The sequence below is a fragment of the Arachis ipaensis genome, chromosome B3 (genome assembly GCF_059453495.1).
Source record: "Arachis ipaensis isolate K30076 ecotype BB chromosome B3, ASM5945349v1, whole genome shotgun sequence".
Classification (NCBI taxonomy): Eukaryota; Viridiplantae; Streptophyta; class Magnoliopsida; order Fabales; family Fabaceae; genus Arachis; species Arachis ipaensis.
The window spans coordinates 132,810,406-132,832,558 of record NC_142438.1 but is presented as its reverse complement, the minus strand read 5'-3'; the positions used below and the strand labels follow the sequence as shown (position 1 = coordinate 132,832,558).

The 22,153-nt window shown below is 29.2% G+C and overlaps 1 pseudogene across 1 annotated transcript; it reads right to left on the bottom strand.

The window, feature by feature from the left end:
* Positions 1 to 749: 749 nt before the first annotated feature.
* On the bottom strand, positions 750 to 1,797 carry LOC107634682 (VQ motif-containing protein 4 pseudogene; annotated as a pseudogene). Its single transcript, XR_015907423.1, has one exon. The product of XR_015907423.1 is annotated as a VQ motif-containing protein 4 pseudogene (transcript).
* Positions 1,798 to 22,153: the final 20,356 nt, after the last annotated feature.

The window sequence follows — 22,153 nt, the reverse complement described above, 5'->3', positions numbered from 1 at the left end:
AGCCGATATTTTTACGTTAAAAAATTCTTACTATAAAAAGTCACTTTATTAATTTGTAAGAATCCTTGCAATGCTGAATTATGTACACAAACTACGTTGTATATTAAAAAACAACGGATGATTCTAATGATCCAAATGAAAGCCAATTTGATTCTCTTAGTTCTCTGTGAACGAAAACCACCCTGCGCTTTGTTATAACGTTCATTATTGTTATATTTATTGTTGCCAATTATTGATGCGTGCCCTCAGATTGAAGCAACCACAGACACAGAGTTGAATCGCAGAAGAAGAAATTCAAACACGCCCATTAATGCATGCAAGCATTTCATCACGCACACCAGTGTAAATTTAAAGTCCCTCTGAATTTCATAGCCACCTTGCACGACCTACATTCAAGAGGCTAGAGAAAGAGAAACCAATTTATGATCGTTGTTTACTTCAAACATTGTCTCTTACAATATTAATTTCCAATTCATTACCATGGCTTCAAATAATAATTATGTGTGTGTTAATTATGGGAATATTATATCATTAATCAGTTTCACATTTTTGAACGAGAACTTGCCTTTGTATTTGTTTTTCTGCACCCCCATTTAAAGAAGGATATAAAAAGAGTCAAAGTTGGGCTCTACTTTCTCTTTCACTCACTCATTCACTCAGAACAGAGCAGGAAACAGAGCAAAAGAAAGTAAAGAAAATAAAAGGAAACCTAGAGTACTATTTTGCAAATACAATTAATTGCAGAATAATAATAATAATAATTTATTTGATTATCGATCGACAATGTAAAATAACTCCCCCATTACAATTTTAATCTCTCACCCTGTCTCCTCAGTCCTCATCCTCATCAATGCCATTGATATAAAAGTCTTAAACAAAATCTAAAGGAGAAACGGAACCCGAAAAGAAATTTAAGAGAGGGGGAATCTAAGGCGATGAAGGAGAAGCTGCAGTTGGGAAGAGAGGGAGGAGGCGGGGTTGAGCCTCCCTAGGAGTGGTTGCTGGAGAAGGATGGAGGTAAAACCCTTTCTCGTTTATGGCCCTCTCTTCAGCCTCCCTATCCAAAACAGGAGTGGCGGCGGCGGGGGAGGAGGAACGACCAAACGGGTCCGGAATGAGTGGAGTGACAGGGCTAAGAACCAGAGCAGGGAAATCGAGGATGCTCGGTGACAGCAATTCATGATGATGATGGTGGTGGTGATGATGGTGATGATGATTTCGAGGAGAAACAACGTTAATAACATTAACGTTAATGTTGTTATTGGATGAAGCTCGACCAGCCGGGGGCAGCAGAGGATTCAGCTTGAGATTGTTCCTCCTTTCGTAGAGCTTGAAACCCGATTGCTGCTGCTTCTTGTTGGGAAATGTCTTCATCGGAGGGATATGGTGCTGGTGGCAGCTCTTGCTTCCGCCGGCGGTGGCGTCCTTGCGGCCGGTGAGCATCTGAACAACGTGCTTGAAGGAATTACGGTCAGCCTGAATGAATGTTGTCGGGAAAGAACTTGCCGGTTCGGATCTCCCGAGGTTCCTCTGAAACGGCGGCGGAGGGGGTGGTGTTGGCGGCAGTTGGAGGAGGGCATTGCTGTTGTTGCTGCTTGTGCTGCTGTTAGGGCTGCCATGGTGGTGGTGGGTGTAGTACCTTCTTGGAGAATCCATAGCTTAAGTTGAACTCAAACTAACTAAAGAGAGAAAAAAGAGTGTGTTTTGTTTTTGGTTTGGTAAGAAATGTTTTCGTAATCGCAAGGGGTGTAGGGCCCTCTCCTCTATTTTGTTTTTCTTTTTCTTTTTCTTTTTCGCTCTCACTCATTCCGTTCACAAGAATTTCTCTACGCGCCTTTTATAGCGTCACTGCCTCACTGCTGCTAGCTCACCCTTACTCAGCGTTGAACTCATTAAATTTTATTTTAATTTCTCCTCATTTTCAAATTTAATTCATGGATCTTCCTTCCAATTTTTTCTTCTCCTATTTAATGATCTCTTTGGATTTTTCTTTTCTTCTTTTGACTTCAAAATTAAATCACTCTCTCTCCCCTCTTTCTCTCTCCTATATTATATATGAATAGATTTAGATCTTCTCAATTTTAAATTTTATTTTAAAAGATAAAATATAATTTTTCACCATTTATTTCATAAGTAAGATAACAAAAAATATAAGAGAAATCACATTTTACCCTCTCAAATAAAAATTTAAAATTCAAATAATCCAAATTCAATATGAATAATATTTGAGAGTCATAATTTATTTTTTTAGCTTTTTTAAAATATATTTATTTTTTTTTATATATTTTAATTATTGATAATTTTAGAGGATAAAAAATTTGGATATGAAACTAGGATGAGTGTTATACCTTAACGTGGTAATTTTTGGTATTTTTTAAAACTATGGGAGGTACATGTCCGATTTGTGTTAAAAAATTTAAAAAATTTGGGGTACACAAATCCAACCCACGGATTTGTGTTTAAAAAATTAAAACAATTTGGAGTACACAAATTGGACCATCCGATTTGTGTACTCCAAATATTTTTTATTTTTTTAAACACAAATCAGACGGTCTGATTTGTATTCCGTAAATTAAATCATCTCACATTTTAAAAAAATACCACAATAAATCACAATTTAAAAAAAATACCATTGTTAACCAAATATTAAAAATAAAAATGCGAATTTTAGAAGTAATAAATATGTAAATGGTAAATGTTATATACAAAGAATAGTATTTAAATCAACAGACCGAATTTAGCATATTTTAAAAATTAAAATGCAATAAAAATTATTATTATTATTATTATTATTATTATTATTATTATTATTATTATTATAGGATGATTAAACTCAACAAATATATATTAGCAACTAGTTACTATTTTTAAAATAACAATATAAAAGAATCAAACAAAAGGTTTTTTTTAAACTAATAATTTTAATTAGTATAGTTTGGAGAGAGATTTAGATAGTATATAATATTTATGAGATTATAAGTTCAAAATTTATTATTGTCAGTCATATAAAAAAACAACAGTTTTCTATTTGAACCAAAATCTATACAGGCAACTAAAATCTAGATGAATTTAAATATTTTTTTAGGAAAGCAAACTTTGATCATGTTATACAAGAAATTAATAATTTTTTTTATGAAAATGTTATTCTTATAATAAAATTATCTATTAAAATCAGTTATCAATATATTTATATATAAATATGTAATTTAATTTATTTTTAATATATATTTATATTTCAATATATATTTTATACTAACAATTAATTTTAGAGACTAATTTTGATATGTATATACCATAGTCGTTTTTTTTATGATAAGGAGGAACATTCTATTATAATATTAATAATTTAATATAGCAAGTGAACAAGACTAATTTTCTTTTCTCTCGCACTCTCTTTGCGATCAAGATAATAAAAATCTTAGAAGGTTGTTGCCGCCATCTCAACTTACAAGGCACTGGCAGCCTTCCCTAGTTTCCTCTTTTTCCCTCTTACTCTTTCTTTCTTTTATTGTTTCTATCTTTTTTATCTTACTTTTTTTTTGTCCTCTCTTTCTTTTTTTTTGTTTTTTTGCTATTTCTTTCTTTTTTTTTATTTTCTTTTTTTCTTTTCTTTCTCCTCTTCCTTTGGTTCATTTGTTTACCGTTTTGGTCTTAGTTTTATATCCTAGGTTGTAAATTTAATAATTTTTTATGGTGTATTTCTCTTTTTTGTGAGTTAAGCCCTATTTTAGTTCTTGAGATTAGTAAGTTGCATTGATTTAATCTCTAATTTTTTAATTGCTACAATTTGGTTCACCAAATTAAAAAAAATGCACCAATGTAGTTCCTTGTGTATTTTTTGTTATTGGAATTCATTGCTGTTAGTAACATGGCTCAAACCTTACCATGTTGAACATATTAAAACGACATCGTACTTGTTTTGGCGCTAAAGAAGGCATTAAACGACTCGTTTTATGGTTTGAATAATATTAAAATGTTACACCCCACTCTTTTGAACAATAATAATTGTTCAAACCCTCAAACAATGCTGTTTATTGCATTTTTTAGCGCTAAAATGCGTACGACGTTATTTTAATATGTTCAACGTGGAAAGACTTGAGCCACGTCACTAACGGCGTTAAGCTCTAATGATGGAAAATATACGATAGACTAAATTGGTGCACTTTTTGAATCTGGAGAACCAAATTGTAACAATTAAAAAGTTAGGGACTAAATCAGTGTAACTTACCAATCTCAAAGACTAAAGTGGGACTTAACTCCCCTTTTGTAGAATTTTTATTTTCATCTATAGATGATTTTGATATGGATGTACATATCTCTTCATATCCGAGATGAAGATATAGTGGAAAATAATACTTTTCTTGCATGAAAATATTTATATATCAAAAAAATGTTCAAATTTATTCGTGTTAGAATTTATGATACTCAAGAATAATAAACTTGATAATCATATGCTCTACAAATATGAGATAAGATACCACCTATGTATAGGTGATGAACAATCAAAAAACAATTATATAATAAATATTAATGCCTAATAAACTCATAAACGTACGGATAAGTCAAACAATTATCTAAGCGCATACTATGTCGTAATTTACGAGTTAGAAGTCAATGTCTTAAAACAAATTCCTTTTGAAAATAATGTTTGTAGTGATGACACAAAATAACATTATTACATTTAATGAAAAAGACTTATATTGGAATAGAATGTAATAAATTCTACATTTAAATTTGTTGGAGAATAATAAAAATGATGCTTTTTGTTTTAGACAAAAAGTTCTTTATTTACCACTTTAATAAAAACTAACAATGCAAGAATTACATAAATAATCATTACGTTATAATTTTATAAAATTGCATATAAAATCGGAAGATGAAGTTTTATTTTTTCATTTTTACAAATAGTGCCAGCGACATTAGATAATTTTTCTCATTTTTGTTGTTTTTTTATTTTTTTTTTATTTTATTTATATCCTTTGTTTGTAAAATTGGCGTGAATTTTATTTCTCATTTTCACAACCTTTATTTATTTCAATGTATGCGTTTTATTTCATAGTCTTTATTTATTTCAAACGGAATTGTAGAAACTTGAGGTGCCAACGAAAAGCTTGGAAAACATATAAAGAATAATATCATAAATGAATTTGAGCAATGAAAAAAAAATCAGAGAGTTCAAGAATGTTAACAAGTTTCTCATACCACAATAGAATTCATGATAATAATTCAACTATAATAAATTTGATAATCAAATACTACACAAATATGATACAAAGTATCATCTATGTATAGCTAGGTAATGAACAAATAAGAAAATAACTAAATAATAAATGACTAATACCCTATCATGAACAAGAATATTAATCAAGATAAATTTAATTAATATAATATTCTCCAACCATTTTGACAAAAAGGAAAAAGAAAAAGCTTTCTCCCAATTTTGCAACACATTTATGGATAACGAAATTGAAGAGACTTGTTAAAATTCTTTATAATCGAATTTTGTATCCACTTTTAGCACATAATTTAATATAAAAAATATTTATTTTATTTAGAATTAAATATAATATTTTTCTGATCATCATAAAAATATAATATTTTTCTTTTATCTATAAATGCCATTTTATTTTGCTATATTTTAAACATATTTTTTTCTACAGAAAAAGATAAACACTCTTAAAAACAAAAAAAAAAATTCAAAGATACATGTTTACAGAGATAAGCATGGACATGTAATTCCAATTATTTAAAAAGTGTAACAAACTCATAAATATACCTATAGGTCACACTACTATCTAAACGTATGTTGCCCCGTAATTTACGATAGAAGTCAATGTCTTATTAAAATGATTTTCTTCTGATGATAATGTTATAATAATGACAATATATTAGATTATCTTAAAAAATAAATGTAAAAGAGTTGTCTTGGAATAGAATATAATAAGTTTCACATTTAAAATTGTTAGAGAATAATAAAAATAATGTGTTTTTTTAAATAAAAGATTCTTTATTTACCGCTTGAATAAAATTAACAAGAATTACGCAAATAATTTTTACGTTATAATTTCACAAAACATTCATATATAAATGAAGGAGAGAGTTTTGTTTCTTATTTTTACAAAAGTGCGAGTGACATTGGATACTTTTTCTCATTTTTGCAACACCAGCTAGTTTTCCATTTTCGCACCCTTTGTCTAGGAAAATGGAGTGAATTTTCTTTTTCATTTTCACAACCTATATTTTATTTCAATGCATGCATTTTATTTTATACTTTGTTTTATCTTATTTTATTTTAGATTTTATTTTATTTTATTTGAACTTTATCATTTTAGAGTAACAGTTCATTTTATAAAATATAAATAATTTTAGTTAGTCCTATGTTATTATATGGAGATATTAAATTAGGATACAGACGGAACTGTCAAAATGACTCACAGACTGAACTAACAGAATGGAATGCATACGAAACTATAAAAATAAGGCGTAAACAAAACAGTTAGAATGGGGCACAGAATAAACTATCGAAATAAGGCTCAAATGAAAATGGACACACCTGAAATTATCGAAATGGAGCGCAGACGATACTGTCAAAACAGGGCACAGGCAGAACTTCTAAAATGGGAGACATACAGAACTACCAAAATCAGGTGCAGACGGAATTGTCGAGATAGGGTGCGGATGAAAGTGTTGGCACAGGAAGCAAATTAAGGAGGATACTAAGGCTCTGATACTATATTAGAATTCATGTTTATAACTCAAAAATAATAAGCTTGCAATTCAAATGCTGTACAAACATTATACAAGGTCCCACCTATTTATAGGTGATGAACAAATAAACAAAGAATTAAATCATAAATGCATAATATCCTATTTATGGGTAATGATTCATTCATTTTGTATGCAATAACAGAAATTTCCTCTACTTCCTCTCCCAATCATGCATCATCTAGCATCATTAACAAAAGTACCAATCAAGAGCAATTTAATTAATATTCAAATATCCCAATATTCTATAACAATTTGAAAAAAGGTAAAGATTTTTCACAATATTGCAGCACATCTGTAAATATAGAAACTGAAGAAACTTGTTAAAATTCTCTATATTTGTACACCTTTTCAATACGTGATTAAACATAGAAAATGTTTATTTTCTTTTGCATTGAATATATGACTTTTTCTTTTATTTGTAAATTTCGTTTTATTTGACTATTTTTATGGGTATAACTTTTATTTTAAAAAAGAGAAACACTCTTAAAAAAAAAAACTTCAAAGACACGTATCCACATAGATAAGTATGCACTGCTGGACACATAATTCCAATTATTTAACTCATAAAGTGTAACAAATTGATATACGTATAAGTCAAACAATTATCTAAGGGCATATTGTGTCATAATTTACGAGTTAGAAGTTGTTAGTATCTTAAAATAACTTTCTTTTGAAAATAATGTTTGTAGTAATGACAAATAATTACATTATTACGTTCAATAAAAAAGAGTTGTCTTGATAATAAGTTCCATATTTAAATTTGTTGGAGAATAATGAAAATGATACTTTTTATTTTAAACAAAAAGTTCTTTATTTACTTCTTTAATAAAAAAATAACAAGAATTACATAAATAATCATTACGTTCTAGTTTTATAAAAATTCCATACAAAATTAGAAGGCGAAGTTTTATTTTTTTATTTTTACAAATAGGGCAAATAGCATTGGATAATTTTCACATTTTGGCAGCTTTTCTAATTTTTTTATTTGTGCATCCTTTTTTTGTGAAAATGGACTGAATTTTATTTCACAAACTTTATTTATTTCAAACCGAATTACAGGAACTTGATATGCCAAAGAAAAACTTGGAAAACATGTAAAGAATAATATCATAAAAGAGTTTGAACATTGAAAAATTTAGAGAGTTCAAAAATGTAACAAGGCTCTGATATTATGGTAGAATTCATGATAATAATATCAAGATAATAAATTTAATAATCAAATACTCTACAAATATGATACAAAGTACCATCTATGTATAGTTAATGAACAAATCAGAAAAAAAAAACTAAATAATAACTGACTAATATCTTATCATGAACAAAAATATTAATCAATATCAATATACTTAATAAAATCTTCTCCAAGATTTTTGACAAAAAAAAAGAAAAGATTTTTCCCAATTTCGCAGCACATTTATAGATATTGAAACTGAAGACACTTGTTAAAATTCTTTATAATCAAAATTTGTATCCACTCTCAGTACAGAATTCAACATAAAAAATATTTATTTTATATAGAATTAAATATAATATTTTTTTATCTGTAATTGCTGTTATATTTAGCTATATTTTAAATAGGTTATTTTTTTCTACAAAAAAAGAGAAACACTCTTAAAACCAAAAAAAAAAAAAAAAAATTCAAAGATACGTGTCTACATAGATAAGCATGTACATGTAATTCCAAATTTTCAACTATCTTTTTTTTTTGTGACTAAATTTTCAACTATCTAAAAAAGTGTAACAAACTCATAAATATACCTATACGTCATACAACTATCTAAACATATAATGCGCCATGATTTATGATAGAAGTCAATGTCTTATTAAAACGATTTTTTTCTGATGATAATGTTGTAATAGTGACAATACATTAGATTATCTTAAAAAAGAATTGTAAAAGAGTTGTCTTGGAATAGAATGTAATAAGTTTCACATTTAAAATTGTTGGAGAATAATAAAAATTATGTGTTTTTTAAAATAAAAGATTCTTTACTTACTGCTTGAATAAAAATAACAAGAATTACGCAAATAATTTTTACGTTATAATTTCACAAAGAATGCATATAAAAATGAAGGAGAGATTTTTGTTTCTTATTTTTACAAGAAGTGCCGATGACATTGGATAATTTTTCTCATTTTTGCAACCTCTACTAGTTCTCCATTTTCGCACCATTTGTCTAGGAAAATGGGCTGAATTTTCTTTTTCATTTTCGCAGCCTATATTTTATTTCAATGCATGCATTTTATTTTATACTTTGTAGTAATGACAAATAATTACATTATTACATTCAATGAAAAAGAGTTGTCTTAGTAATAAGTTCCATATTTAAATTTGTTGGTGAATAATGAAAATGATACTTTTTATTTTAAACAAAAAGTTCTTTATTTACTTCTTTTATAAAAAAATGACAAGAATTACATAAATAATCATTACGTTCTAGTTTTATGAAAATTCCATACAAAATCAGAAGGCGAAGTTTTATTTTTTTCATTTTTACAAATAGAGCAAGTAGCATTGGATAATTTTCACATTTTGGCAGCTTTTCTAATTTTTTTATTTGTGCATCCTTTTTTTTTTTAAAATGGACTAAATTTTATTTTACGAACTTTATTTATTTCAAACCGAATTGCAGGAACTTGATATGCCAAAGAAAAACTTGGAAAACATGTAAAGAATAATATCATAAAAGAGTTTGAACATTGAAAAATTTAGAGAGTTCAAAAATGTAACAAGGCTCTGATACTATGGTAGAATTCATGATAATAATATCAAGATAATAAATTTAATAATCAAATACTCTACAAATATAATACAAAGTACCACCTATGTATAGTTAATGAACAAATCAGAAAAAAAAACTAAATAATAACTGACTAATATCCTATCATGAACAAAAATATTAATCAATATCAATATACTTAATAAAATCTTCTCCAAGAGTTTTGACAAAAAAAAAGATTTTTTCCAATTTCGCAGCACATTTATAGATATTGAAACTGAAGACACTTGTTAAAATTCTTTATAATCAAAATTTGTATCCACTCTCAGTACAGAATTCAACATAAAAAATATTTATTTTATATAGAGTTAAATATAATATTTTTTTATCTGTAATTGCCGTTATATTTGGCTATATTTTAAACAGATTATTTTTTTCTACAAAAAAAGAGAAACACTCTTAAAACCAAAAAAAAATTCAAAGATACGTGTCTACATAAATAAGCATGGACATGTAATTCCAAAATTCTAACTATCTAAAAAAGTGTAACAAACTCATAAATATACTTATACGTCATACAACTATCTAAACATATAATGCGCCATGATTTACGATAGAAGTCAATGTCTTATTAAAACGATTTTTTTCTGATGATAATATTGTAATAGTGACAATACATTAGATTATCTTAAAAAAGAATTGTAAAAGAGTTGTCTTGGAATAGAATGTAATAAGTTTCACATTTAAAATTTTTGGAGAATAATAAAAATTGTGTTTTTTAAAATAAAAGATTCTTTACTTACTGCTTGAATAAAAATAACAAGAATTACGCAAATAATTTTTACGTTATAATTTTACAAAAAATGCATATAAAAATGAAGGAGAGATTTTTGTTTCTTATTTTTACAAGAAGTGCCAGTGATATTGGATAATTTTTCTCATTTTTGCAACCTCTACTAGTTCTCCATTTTCGCACCATTTGTCTAGGAAAATGGGCTGAATTTTCTTTTTCATTTTTGCAGTCTATATTTTATTTCAATGCATGCATTTTATTTTATACTTTGTTTTATCTTTGTTTATTCTAGACTTTATTTTATTTTAGAGTAAAAATTCATTTTACTCTCTAAAGTTGTTATATATCGGTGATTAAAATAGTTTTTTATATTTATTTTTTTAGGATCTCAAATTACAAAATATAAATAATTCTAGTTAGTCCTATGTTATTATATGGATATATTAATTTAGGATGATGGAACTGCCAAAATGGTGCCCAGACAAAACTATCAGAACAGGATGTAGGCGAAACCATGGAAACAAGGTGTAAACAAAACTGTAAGAATGGGGCACGAATGGAACTATTGAAACAAGGCTTAGATGAAACTGGGCACACACGAAACTATCAGAATGAGACACATGCATAACTATTGGAATGGAAGACAGACATAACTACCGAAATGGGAGATTAGCATGGACTTGTAATTCCAACTCTTTAAAAAAGTATAACAAACTCATAAATATACCTATACATCATAAAACTATCTAAACGTATAATGCGCCATGATTTACGATAGAAGTCAATGCCTTATATATTAAAACGATTTTCTTTTGATGATAATGTTGTAATAATGACAATATATTAGATTATCTTAAAAAAAATTATAAAAGAGTTGTATTGGAATAGAATGTAATAAGTTCCACATTGAAAATTGCTAGAGAATAATAAAATGATGTATTTTTTAAAATAAAAGATTCTTTACTTATCGCTTGAATAAAAATAACAAGAATTACACAAATAATTTTTACGTTATAATTTCACAAAAAATGCATATACAAATGAAGCAGAGGGTTTTGTTTCTTATTTTTACAAGAAGTGCCAGTGACATCTGCTAGTTTTCCATTTTTGCACCCTTTGTCTAGGAAATGGACTTAATTTTCTTTTTCATTTTTGCAGCCTATATTTTATTTTAATGCATGCATTTTATTTTATACTTTGATTTATCTTAGTTTTTCCTAGACTTTTTTTTATTTTAGAGTAAAAGTTTATTTTACTCTCTAAATTAGTTATATATTTGTGACTTAAAATAGTTTTTTATATTTATTTTTTTTACTATATTAAATTACAAAATATAAATAAGTCTAGTTAGTCCTATGTTATTATATAGATATATTAATTTAGCATGCAGACAGAACTGCCTAAATGGCACCCAAATAGAACTATCAAAAATTCAGAATAGGATGTAGACGAAACTATAGAAACAAGGCGTAAACGAAACTACAAGAATGGGGGCACAAATGGAACTATAGAAACAAGGCTCAGATGAAACTGGACACAAACAAAACTCAGAATGAGGCACATGCATAACTATGGGAGACATGCCAAACTACCGAATTGGGAGATAAACATGGACATGTAATTCCAATTATTTAAAAAGGTGTAACAAACTCGTAAATATACCTATATGTCATACAACTATATAAACCTATGTTGCGCCGTGGTTTATGATAGCAGTTAATGTATTATTAAAACAATTTTCTTTTAATGATAATATTGTAATAATGACAATATATTTGATTATCTTAAAAAAGAATTGTAAAAGAGTTGTCTTGAGAATGAATGTAATAAATTCCACATTTAAAGCTGTTGGAGAATAATAAAAATGATGTGTTTTTTTAATTTAATAAAAGATTCTTTATTTACTACTTGAATAAAAATAACAAGAATAACGCAAATAATTTTTACGTTATAAATTCACAAAAATGCATATAAAAATGAAGCAAAGAGTTTTGTTTCTTATTTTTACAAGAAGTGCCAGTGATTTTAGATAATTTTTTTCATTTTTGCAACCTCTGCTAGTTTTCCATTTTTGGACCCTTTGTCTCGGAAAATGCAGTGAGTTTTCTTTTTCATTTTCGCAGCTTATATTTTATTTCAATGTATGCATTTTATTTTATACTTGGTTATATCTTAGTTCATTCTAGAATTTATTTTATTTTAGAGTAAAAGTTTATTTTACTCTCTAAAGTTGTTATATATTGGTGATTAAAATAGTTTTTTATATTTATTTTTTTAGGATCTTAAATTACAAAATAAAAATAATTCTAGTTAGTCCTATGTTATTATATGGATATATTAATTTAGGATGATGGAACTGCCAAAATGGCGCCCAGACAAAACTATCAGAACAGGATGTACACGAAACCATGGAAACAAGGCGTAAACAAAATGGTAAGAATGGGGCATGAATGGAACTATTGAAACAAGGCTTAGATGAAACTGGGCATACACGAAACTATCAGAATGAGACACATGCATAACTATTGGAATGGAAGACAGACATAACTACCGAAATGGGAGATTAGCATGGACATGTAATTCCAACTCTTTAAAAAAGTAACAAACTCATAAATATACCTATACATCATAAAACTATCTAAACGTATAATGCGCCATGATTTACGATAGAAGTCAATGCCTTATATATTAAAACGATTTTCTTCTGATGATAATGTTGTAATAATGATAATATATTAGATTATCTTAAAAAAATTGTAAAAGAGTTGTATTGGAATAGAATGTAATAAGTTCCACATTGAAAATTGCTAGAGAATAATAAAATGATGTGTTTTTTAAAATAAAAGATTCTTTACTTATCGCTTGAATAAAAATAACAAGAATTACGCAAATAATTTTTACGTTATAATTTCACAAAAAATGCATATACAAATGAAGGAGAGGGTTTTGTTTCTTATTTTTACAAGAAGTGCCAGTGACATCTGCTAGTTTTTCATTTTTGCACCCTTTGTGGGAAATGGACTTAATTTTCTTTTTTATTTTTGCAGCCTATATTTTATTTCAATGCATGCATTTTATTTTATACTTTGATTTATCTTAGTTTTTCCTAGACTTTTTTTTTATTTTAGAGTAAAAGTTTATTTTACTCTCTAAATTAGTTATATATCTGTGACTTAAAATAGTTTTTTATATTTATTTTTTTTACTATATTAAATTACAAAATATAAATAAGTCTAGTTAGTCCTATGTTATTATATAGATATATTAATTTAGGATGCAGACAGAACTGCCAAAATGGCACCCAAATAGAACTATCAAAAATTCAGAATAGGATGTAGACGAAACTATAGAAACAAGGCGTAAACGAAACTACAAGAATGGGGGCACAAATGGAACTATAGAAACAAGGCTCAGATGAAACTGGACACAAACAAAACTATCAGAATGAGGCACATGCATAACTATGGGAGACATGCCAAACTACCGAATTGGGAGATAAACATGGACATGTAATTCCAATTATTTAAAAAGGTGTAATAAACTCATAAATATACCTATACGTCATACAACTATATAAACCTATGTTGCGCCGTGATTTATGATAGCAGTTAATGTCTTATTAAAACAATTTTCTTTTAATGATAATGTTGTAATAATGACAATATATTTGATTATCTTAAAAAAGAATTGTAAAAGAGTTGTCTTGGGAATGAATGTAATAAGTTCCACATTTAAAGCTGTTGGAGAATAATAAAAATGATGTGTTTTTTTTATTTAATAAAAGATTCTTTATTTACTGCTTGAATAAAAATAACAAGAATAACGCAAATAATTTTTACGTTATAAATTCACAAAAATGCATATAAAAATGAAGCAAAGAGTTTTGTTTCTTATTTTTACAAGAAGTGCCAGTGATTTTAGATAATTTTTCTCATTTTTGCAACCTCTGCTAGTTTTCACTACAACATTTTTTGTTTGAGACAACATTTAAAAAGTGTTGCCTAAAGATTGAAAAAGAGTTGTCTTTGATCTATAGCAACACTTTTGGACCTAAGGCAACGTTTTTTAGGGGCGTTGCATATGCAGCCGTTGCTTTAGATCAAGGCAACGCTTTTTTTCTTCAAAAGCAACGCTTTTGAAAGTAACTCTTTAGAAGCGTTGGGTATTCTGAAACAAAGAGTTGCAACTATCTAAAAAAAATTCAAAGATACATGTCTACATAGATAAGCATGGACATGTAATTCCAAATTTCCAACTATCTAAAAAAGTTGAACAAACTCATAAATATACCTATACGTCATACAACTATCTAAACATATAATGCGCCATGATTTACGATAGCAGTCAATGTCTTATTAAAATAATTTTCTTCTGATGATAATGTTGTAATAATGACAATATATTAGATTATCTTAAAAAAATTGTAAAAGAGTTGTCTTGGAATAGAATGTAATAAGTTCCATATTTAAAATTGTTGGAGAATAATAAAAATTATGTTTTTTTTTAAATGAAAGATTCTTTATTTACTGTTTGAATAAAAATAACAAGAATAACTATGCAAATAATTTTTACGTTATATATTCACAAAAATGAAGGAAAGAGTTTTGTTTCTTATTTTTACAAAAAGTGCCCGTGAAAATTGGATAATTTTTCTCATTTTTGCAACCTCTCCTTGTTTTCCATTTTTGCACCCTTTGTCTGGGAAAGTGGTGTGAATTTTCTTTTTCATTTTCGCAGCCTATATTTTATCTCAATGCATGCATTTTATTTTATACTTTGTTTTATCTTAGTTTATTCTAAACTTTATTTGTTTTTGAGTAAAAGTTCATTTTACTCTCTAAAGTTGTTATATATCCATGACTTAAAATAGTTTTTTATATTTATTTTTTTAGTATATTAAATTACAAAATGTAAATAATTATAGTTAGTCCTATGTTATTATATGGATATATTAGTTTAGGAGGCAAATGGAATGGCGCGTAGATAGAACTATCAGAATAGGATGTATACGATACTATGGAAACAAGGCATAAATGAATCTGTAAGAATGGGGCATGAATGGAACTATCAAAACAAGGCCTAGATGAAACTGGGAACAAACGAAACTATCAAAATGAGGCACAGGCATAACTATCAGATTGGGAGGCATACAGAAATACCAAAATGGGAGATAAGCATGGACATGTAATTCTAATTATTTAAAAAAGTGTAACAAACTCATAATTAAATATACCTATGCGTCATACAACTATTTAAATATATATTGCGTCGTAATTTACGAAAGCAGTCAATGTCTTGTTAAAATAACTTTCTTCTCATGATAATGTTGTAATAATGACAATATATTATATTATGTTAAAAAAAGAATTGTAAAAGAGTTGTCTTGAAATAGAATGTAATAAATTCCAGATTTTAAATTATTGGAGAATAATAAAAATGATGTGTTTTTTAAATAAAAGGTTCTTTATTTATTACTTGAATAAATATAACAAGAATTATGCAAATAATTTTTACGTTAATGCATGAATTTTATTTTATACTTTGTTTTATCTTAGTTTATTCTAGACTTTATTTTATTTTAGAGTAAAAGTTCATTTTACTCTCTAAAATTGTTATATATCCGTGACTTAAAATAGTTTTTTCTAATTAGTCCTATGTGGTAAGAATGGGGCACGGATAGAACAAATAAAAAAATAATTACATGACAATGCAGTTTAAACTTAAGTTCTTCTTATTATTGTATGCTTCCTTTGATAATAGACTATGTTTTTTCTTATTGTTTTGTAATATAATTATTAATTATATAGTAAAAACGTACAATAATTTTATTAGATATTATTTTAATTTTATACTCACTTATGTTTAAATTAATAATAGTTTTTATTATACATAATTATTAATATAAGTATAAATATTATTAAACATGTATAAATAAAATATCAAATATTTTTATTATTTGTAATTACTGTTTTATTTGACTATTTTTATTAATAAAAATTTTATTTTAAAAAGAGAGAAATACACTTAAAAAATTCTCTTAAAAGACAGATATCCATAGAGATAAATATATATGACACGTAGAATGAGGCTGAAAGTACCACTTTGAAAACTGTTTTGCCTAAGTATAATAAGCTGAAGATTTATGAACTATTTATTATTAGAAACACACTTCACCCCTTTCGAAAATCCTCTCTTTGAATGCAGCAACAATTAGCCCTGAATCTGAAAAAAATCTCCAAAAGAGGAGGATCAGGTAGAAAAAAGCACAGAAAAAAGTAAAAATGAACGGCAAAGAGCTATCAAAAAATACTATGGAGGCTACCCAAGAAAAAGAGGCACCAAAATTTGCTATGGAGGAATCAAAAGGTACACCTATGGGAGGAATACAGGTTGATAATATTGCAACAACCAGCAATAAACCTTCTTATAAGGATAGGCTTATGAGTGATGGTTTGGATAAGCTGAACCCATATGAAATTGTAGAGATGGTTACTGAAGATTACATCTCCGATGAATATCCCATGGAGCATATGGAGAGCCAGCAGACTCTCTTCACTCCCAACCCAGTTATAGATGTCTCTCTAGAAGAATATGATGAATGGTGTAGGCCATGGAATCAAACACTCATCATCAAACCTTTAGGAAAGAATCTGAATCTTCAAACAATGGAGAGATGGATAAATAGGAGATGGACAAAGAAAGAAGCGGTTCGAGTAATGGATCTTGTGGGGGTTACTTCCTAGTTTGTTTCTCGAGCCAGTGGACTATTCTCATGCCTTATTCGAGGGTCCCTGGATGATTGCTGATGACTACCTTTTGGTGCAAAGATGGAGACCCCTGTTTATTCCCCTGGAATGCGAGGTTCAGAAAGTGGCAGTTTGGGTAAGAATACATAATCTTCCAGCAGAATTGTATAATAGGTATTTTTTATGGAAAGTAGAAAAAAAATGCTCGGAACAATGTTAAAAGTGGATGAACACACATCTATACATTCAAGGGGGTAAATTTGCTCGTATTTGCATGGAAATTGATCTGAGAAAAAAATTGGTGCCAACATTCACAGCTTTGGAAAAAGAATTCGAGCTTGAATACGAAGGTCTTCACCAAATCTGCTTCAAATGTGGAAGATATGGACACAAGAGTGATGGATGTCTTGAAACAGCGAAGAATGCTACGGAGAATAGCCAGAATCAGGCAGCAACAACACATCAGAACGGCTGGAAGACCAACGATGCAGCCACAACACAGAACCAGACAACTCGGGAAGACCAGGGTAACCAAATAAGGAAAGATATTAATGTTACGGATCTTCAGGGATTAACAGAATCAGAGGGTAGTATTACTAATAATAGTAACAAACAATAATTAGGAGCCGAAATTCTAGGAATAAAATCTGATATCTATGAGGAAAGTCTTTATGGCCCGTGGATGGTAGTCAAAAAGTCTCCTAGAAGATACAAACAAGGATTAGGAAATATAAATGGAGAGAATAAAAAAGGCAACTTCAATACCAGATTTGACGCTCTACAGGGAGTGGAGGAAGATCAGGCAAGAGAAGAAAGTACAGGAAACATCAATCAGGCAAGTCAAAAGAGTAGAGTACATAAGAAAGAGGGATTTCAAGTTGGACACCAAAAATCAAAGCCAAAAAGGAGCACCAAAATCAAACCCTCCAAACAAGAACACAAAAGGAAAGGGCCCAGAAATTCCCAAAAAACAGAACCAGGATAATCTGAATCTATGGAGCAATAATTAAAACAAACAGAAAGATATCATTATTGCGGAAGCCAGATAACACTCACATGCGACCAACGAAAAAGATCAAGAACAAAGACATCAGGAGTACTGGAGGCAGTTCAATAGAATGGCCAAGGAAGTCAACCTAAGCCGCAAAGAAGGAAACTATGTTCCTACAAATGGCTCTAGCAACGCAATATCAGATGCTCTTAACGCGAAAATCATGGGTGGAGGAGCTTCAACACAAGGCAACGAATATTACAAGGATAAACCGCCAGAAGATAGGGACATGAGCAGTAAAGCTAATAGAATGGCTATTGATATGTATAAAATTGAAGAATCTGCTATTAATGGAAATGTAGCTGGAAAGGCTGAGGAACCAAAGGACATGGAAGCCTAGACTGAACTTCTTTGAACCAGGGAGTTTTGGTTTTCTATATCCCCATGACTTTAATTTTTTCTTGTTTATTGTTATCCATGAATATTTTAATTTGGAATTGTCGAGGAGCCTCGGCTAAAGGCTTCAAATCTATTGTTAATGACCTTAGGATCAAATATAAAACAGATTTCTGTGTTTTATTGGAAACCCATGTCTCAGGTTCGAAAGCTGAATCGATTATTAGGAAATTGGGGTTTGACTCTTGGTGCATTAGTGATGCAGAAGGATATTCCGGGGGGTATTTGGTGTCTGTGGAAACAAAATTCTTGGAATATTAAGCCGCTGCTCATTCATAGGCAATTTATTCACCTTGAAGTCTAGTGGAAAAATAGCGATCCTTGGTTCTATACAGTGGTTTATGGAAGTCCAAGGGTGGGGGAACGTGATGAGCGGATAATTTATACGCTTTTTAGCATTGTTTTTACATAGTTTTCAGTATGATTTGATTAGTTTTTAGTATATTTTTATTAGTTTTTAATTAAAAATCACATTTCTGGACTTTACTATGAGTTTGTGTGTTTTTCTGTGATTTCAGGTAATTTCTGGCTGAAATTGAGGGACTTGAGCAAAAACCAGATTCAGAGGTTGGAGAAGGACTGCAGATGCTGTTGGATTCTGACCTCCCTTCACTCAAAGTGGATTTTCTGGAGCTACAAAAATCCAAATGGCACACTCTCAATTGCGTTGGAAAGTAGACATCCAGGACTTTCCAGCAATATATAATAGTCCATACTTTGCTCGAGTTTAGACGATGCAAACTGGCGTTCAACGCCAGAAATAGGTTACAAACTGGCGTTTAACTCCAAGGAAGACCTCTACACGTGAAAGCTTCAATGTTCAGCCCAAGCACACACCAAGTGGGATCCAGAAGTGGATTTCTGCATCATTTACTCATTTCTGTAACCCTAGTAACTAGTTTAGTATAAATAGAACTTTTTACTATTGTATTTTAATCTTTGGTTTATCTTGTGATCCTTGGATCATGTTTTGGGGGCTGGCCATTCGGCCATGCCTGGACCTTATTCTTATGTATTTTCAACGGTAGAGTTTCTACAAACCATAGATTAAGGTGTGGATCTCTGCTGTTCCTCATGAATTAATGCAAAGTACTACTATTTTTCTATTCAGTTCAAGCCTATTTCTTCTCTAAGATATCCATTCGCACACAAGAACATGATGAATGTGATGATTATTTGACGTTCATCATCATTCTCACTTACGAACGCGTGCCTGACAAACACTTCCGTTCTATATGCAAACAAGCTTGAATGTGTATCTCTTAGCCTTCTGATCGTGAGATCAGAGTCTTCGTGGTATAGGCTAGAACTATTTGCAGCCATTCTTGAGATCCGAAAAGTCTAAACCTTGTCTGTGGTATTCTGAATAGGATTCGGGAAGGGATGGCTGTGACGAGCTTCAAACTCGCGAGTGCTGGGCGTAGTGACAGACGCAAAAGGATTACTGAATCCTATTCCAGTATGATCGAGAACCGACAGATGAATAGCCGTGCGGTGACAGCACATCTTGGACCATTTTCACTGAGAGAATGGGAAGTAGCCATTGACAACGGTGATGCCCTACACAAAGCTTGCCATAGAAAGGAGTGGGAATGATTGGATGAAGACATCAGGAAAGCAGAGGTTCAGGAGGAACGAAAGCATCTCTATACGCTTATCTGAAATTCTCACCAAGGACTTACATAAGTATCTCTATCCCATTTTACGTTTTATTTATCTTTTAATTATTAAAACTCTATAACCATTTGAATCCGCCTGACTGAGATTTACAAGGTGATCATAGCTTGCTTCAAGCCGACAATCTCCGTGGGATCGACCCTTACTCACGTAAGGTTTATTACTTGGACGACCCAGTGCACTTGCTGGTTAGTTGTGCGAAGTTGTGACAAAGTGTGTGAATTACGTTCCGAGCACCAAGTTTTTGGCGCCGTTGTTAAGGATCACAATTTCGTGCACTAAGTTTTTGGCGCCGTTGTCGGGGATTGTTCGAGTTTTGACAACTGACGGTTCATCTTGTTGCTCAGATTAGGTAATTTTATTTTAATTTTAAGCTTTTTGTTTTTATTATTTTTAATTTTCGAAAAAAATATTTTTTACTTTATGTTCTTCAAAATTTTTAAGAAGAAATTATAGAGTTTCATGAAACATGTTGAAGCCTGGCTGGCTATAAAGCCATATCTAATTCTTTTGGACCGAGGCTTCCACTCATCAGCACAGAAGCAAGTTGAATGAAGTATCAGCTGTTGTATGTCTGAGTTGTACCTGCTGAAGCTTGGCTGGCCGTTAGCCATGTCTAGTGTTTTGGACCGGAGCTTTCACTGAAAGCTTGGCTGGCTAGTAAGCCATGTCTAATTCCTGGACCGGAGTTTTAGACTAACATTGCAAGATTCCTGGAATTCCTATTAAAAATTTTGAAATCCTTATTTTTCTTTTTCCAAATAATTTTCGAAAAATCCAAAAAATTAATAAAATCATAAAACCAAAAATATTTTATGTTTCTTGTTTGAGTCTAGTAGCAATTTTTAAGTTTGGTGCCAATTGCTTATTTATCTCTTTCTTGCATTTTTCGAAAATTCATACATTGCATTCTTCATGATCTTCAAGTTGTTCTTGATAATTTGCGTTGTTTGATCTTTGAATTTTTATGTTTAGTGTCTTTTCTTGTTTTTCATATGCATTTTAGAATTATTAGTGTCTATAGAATAAAAATTTTTAAGTTTGGTGTCTTGCATGTTTTCCTTTTCTTAAAAATTTTCAAAAATAAGTTCTTGGTGTTCATCTTGACATTCAAAGTGTTCTTGGTGTTCATCTTGACATTCATAGTGTTCTTGCATGCAACATGTGTTTTGATCTTGAATTTTCATGTTTTGAGTCTTTTGGTTGTTTTTCTCTTTCTTCATTAAAAATTAAAAAAAAATATATTTCCTTTATTTTCTCATAAATTTTCGAAAATTTGAGTTGACTTTTTCAAAACTTTTTAAAATCTAGTTGTTTATTATGATTCAAATCAAATTTTCAATTTAAAAATCCTATCTTTTTTTAAATCTTTTTCAAAAATCAAATCTTTTTTATTTTTCTTTTATGATGTTCGAAAATTTTAAATTGATTTTCAAAAATCTTCTTCTTATCTTGTTCATAATTTCAAAATCTTTACTAACAATTAATGTGATTGATTCAAAAGTTTTTAAGTTTGTTACTTGCCTATTAAGAAAGGTTCAATTTTTAAATTTTAAAATCATATCTTTTTAGTTTCTTGTTAGTCAAGTAATCAACTTCAATTTTCAAAATCAAATCTTTTTAATTTTCTTTTCAAATCTTTTTCAAAATGAATTTCAATCATATCTTTTCAATCACATCTTTTTCAAAATCAATTTCAAAATCTTTTCTAACTTCTTATCTTTTCAAAATTGTTTTTCAAATCTCTTTTTTTTCAATTAATCTTATCTTGTTTGATTCTTATCTTTTTCAAAACTACCTAACTAATTCTCTCTCTAATTTTCGAAAATTACCTTCCTCTTTTTCAAAATTTCTTTTTAATTAACTATTTGTTTTAAATGTTAATTTGGTTTAATTTTATTTTCTTTTCTTATTTTCGAATTTTAACTTTAATTTAAAATAAAAACAAAAATAATTTTCTTTTCTTTTCAATTATTTTCGAAAATTTTTCTCTCTCTCATCT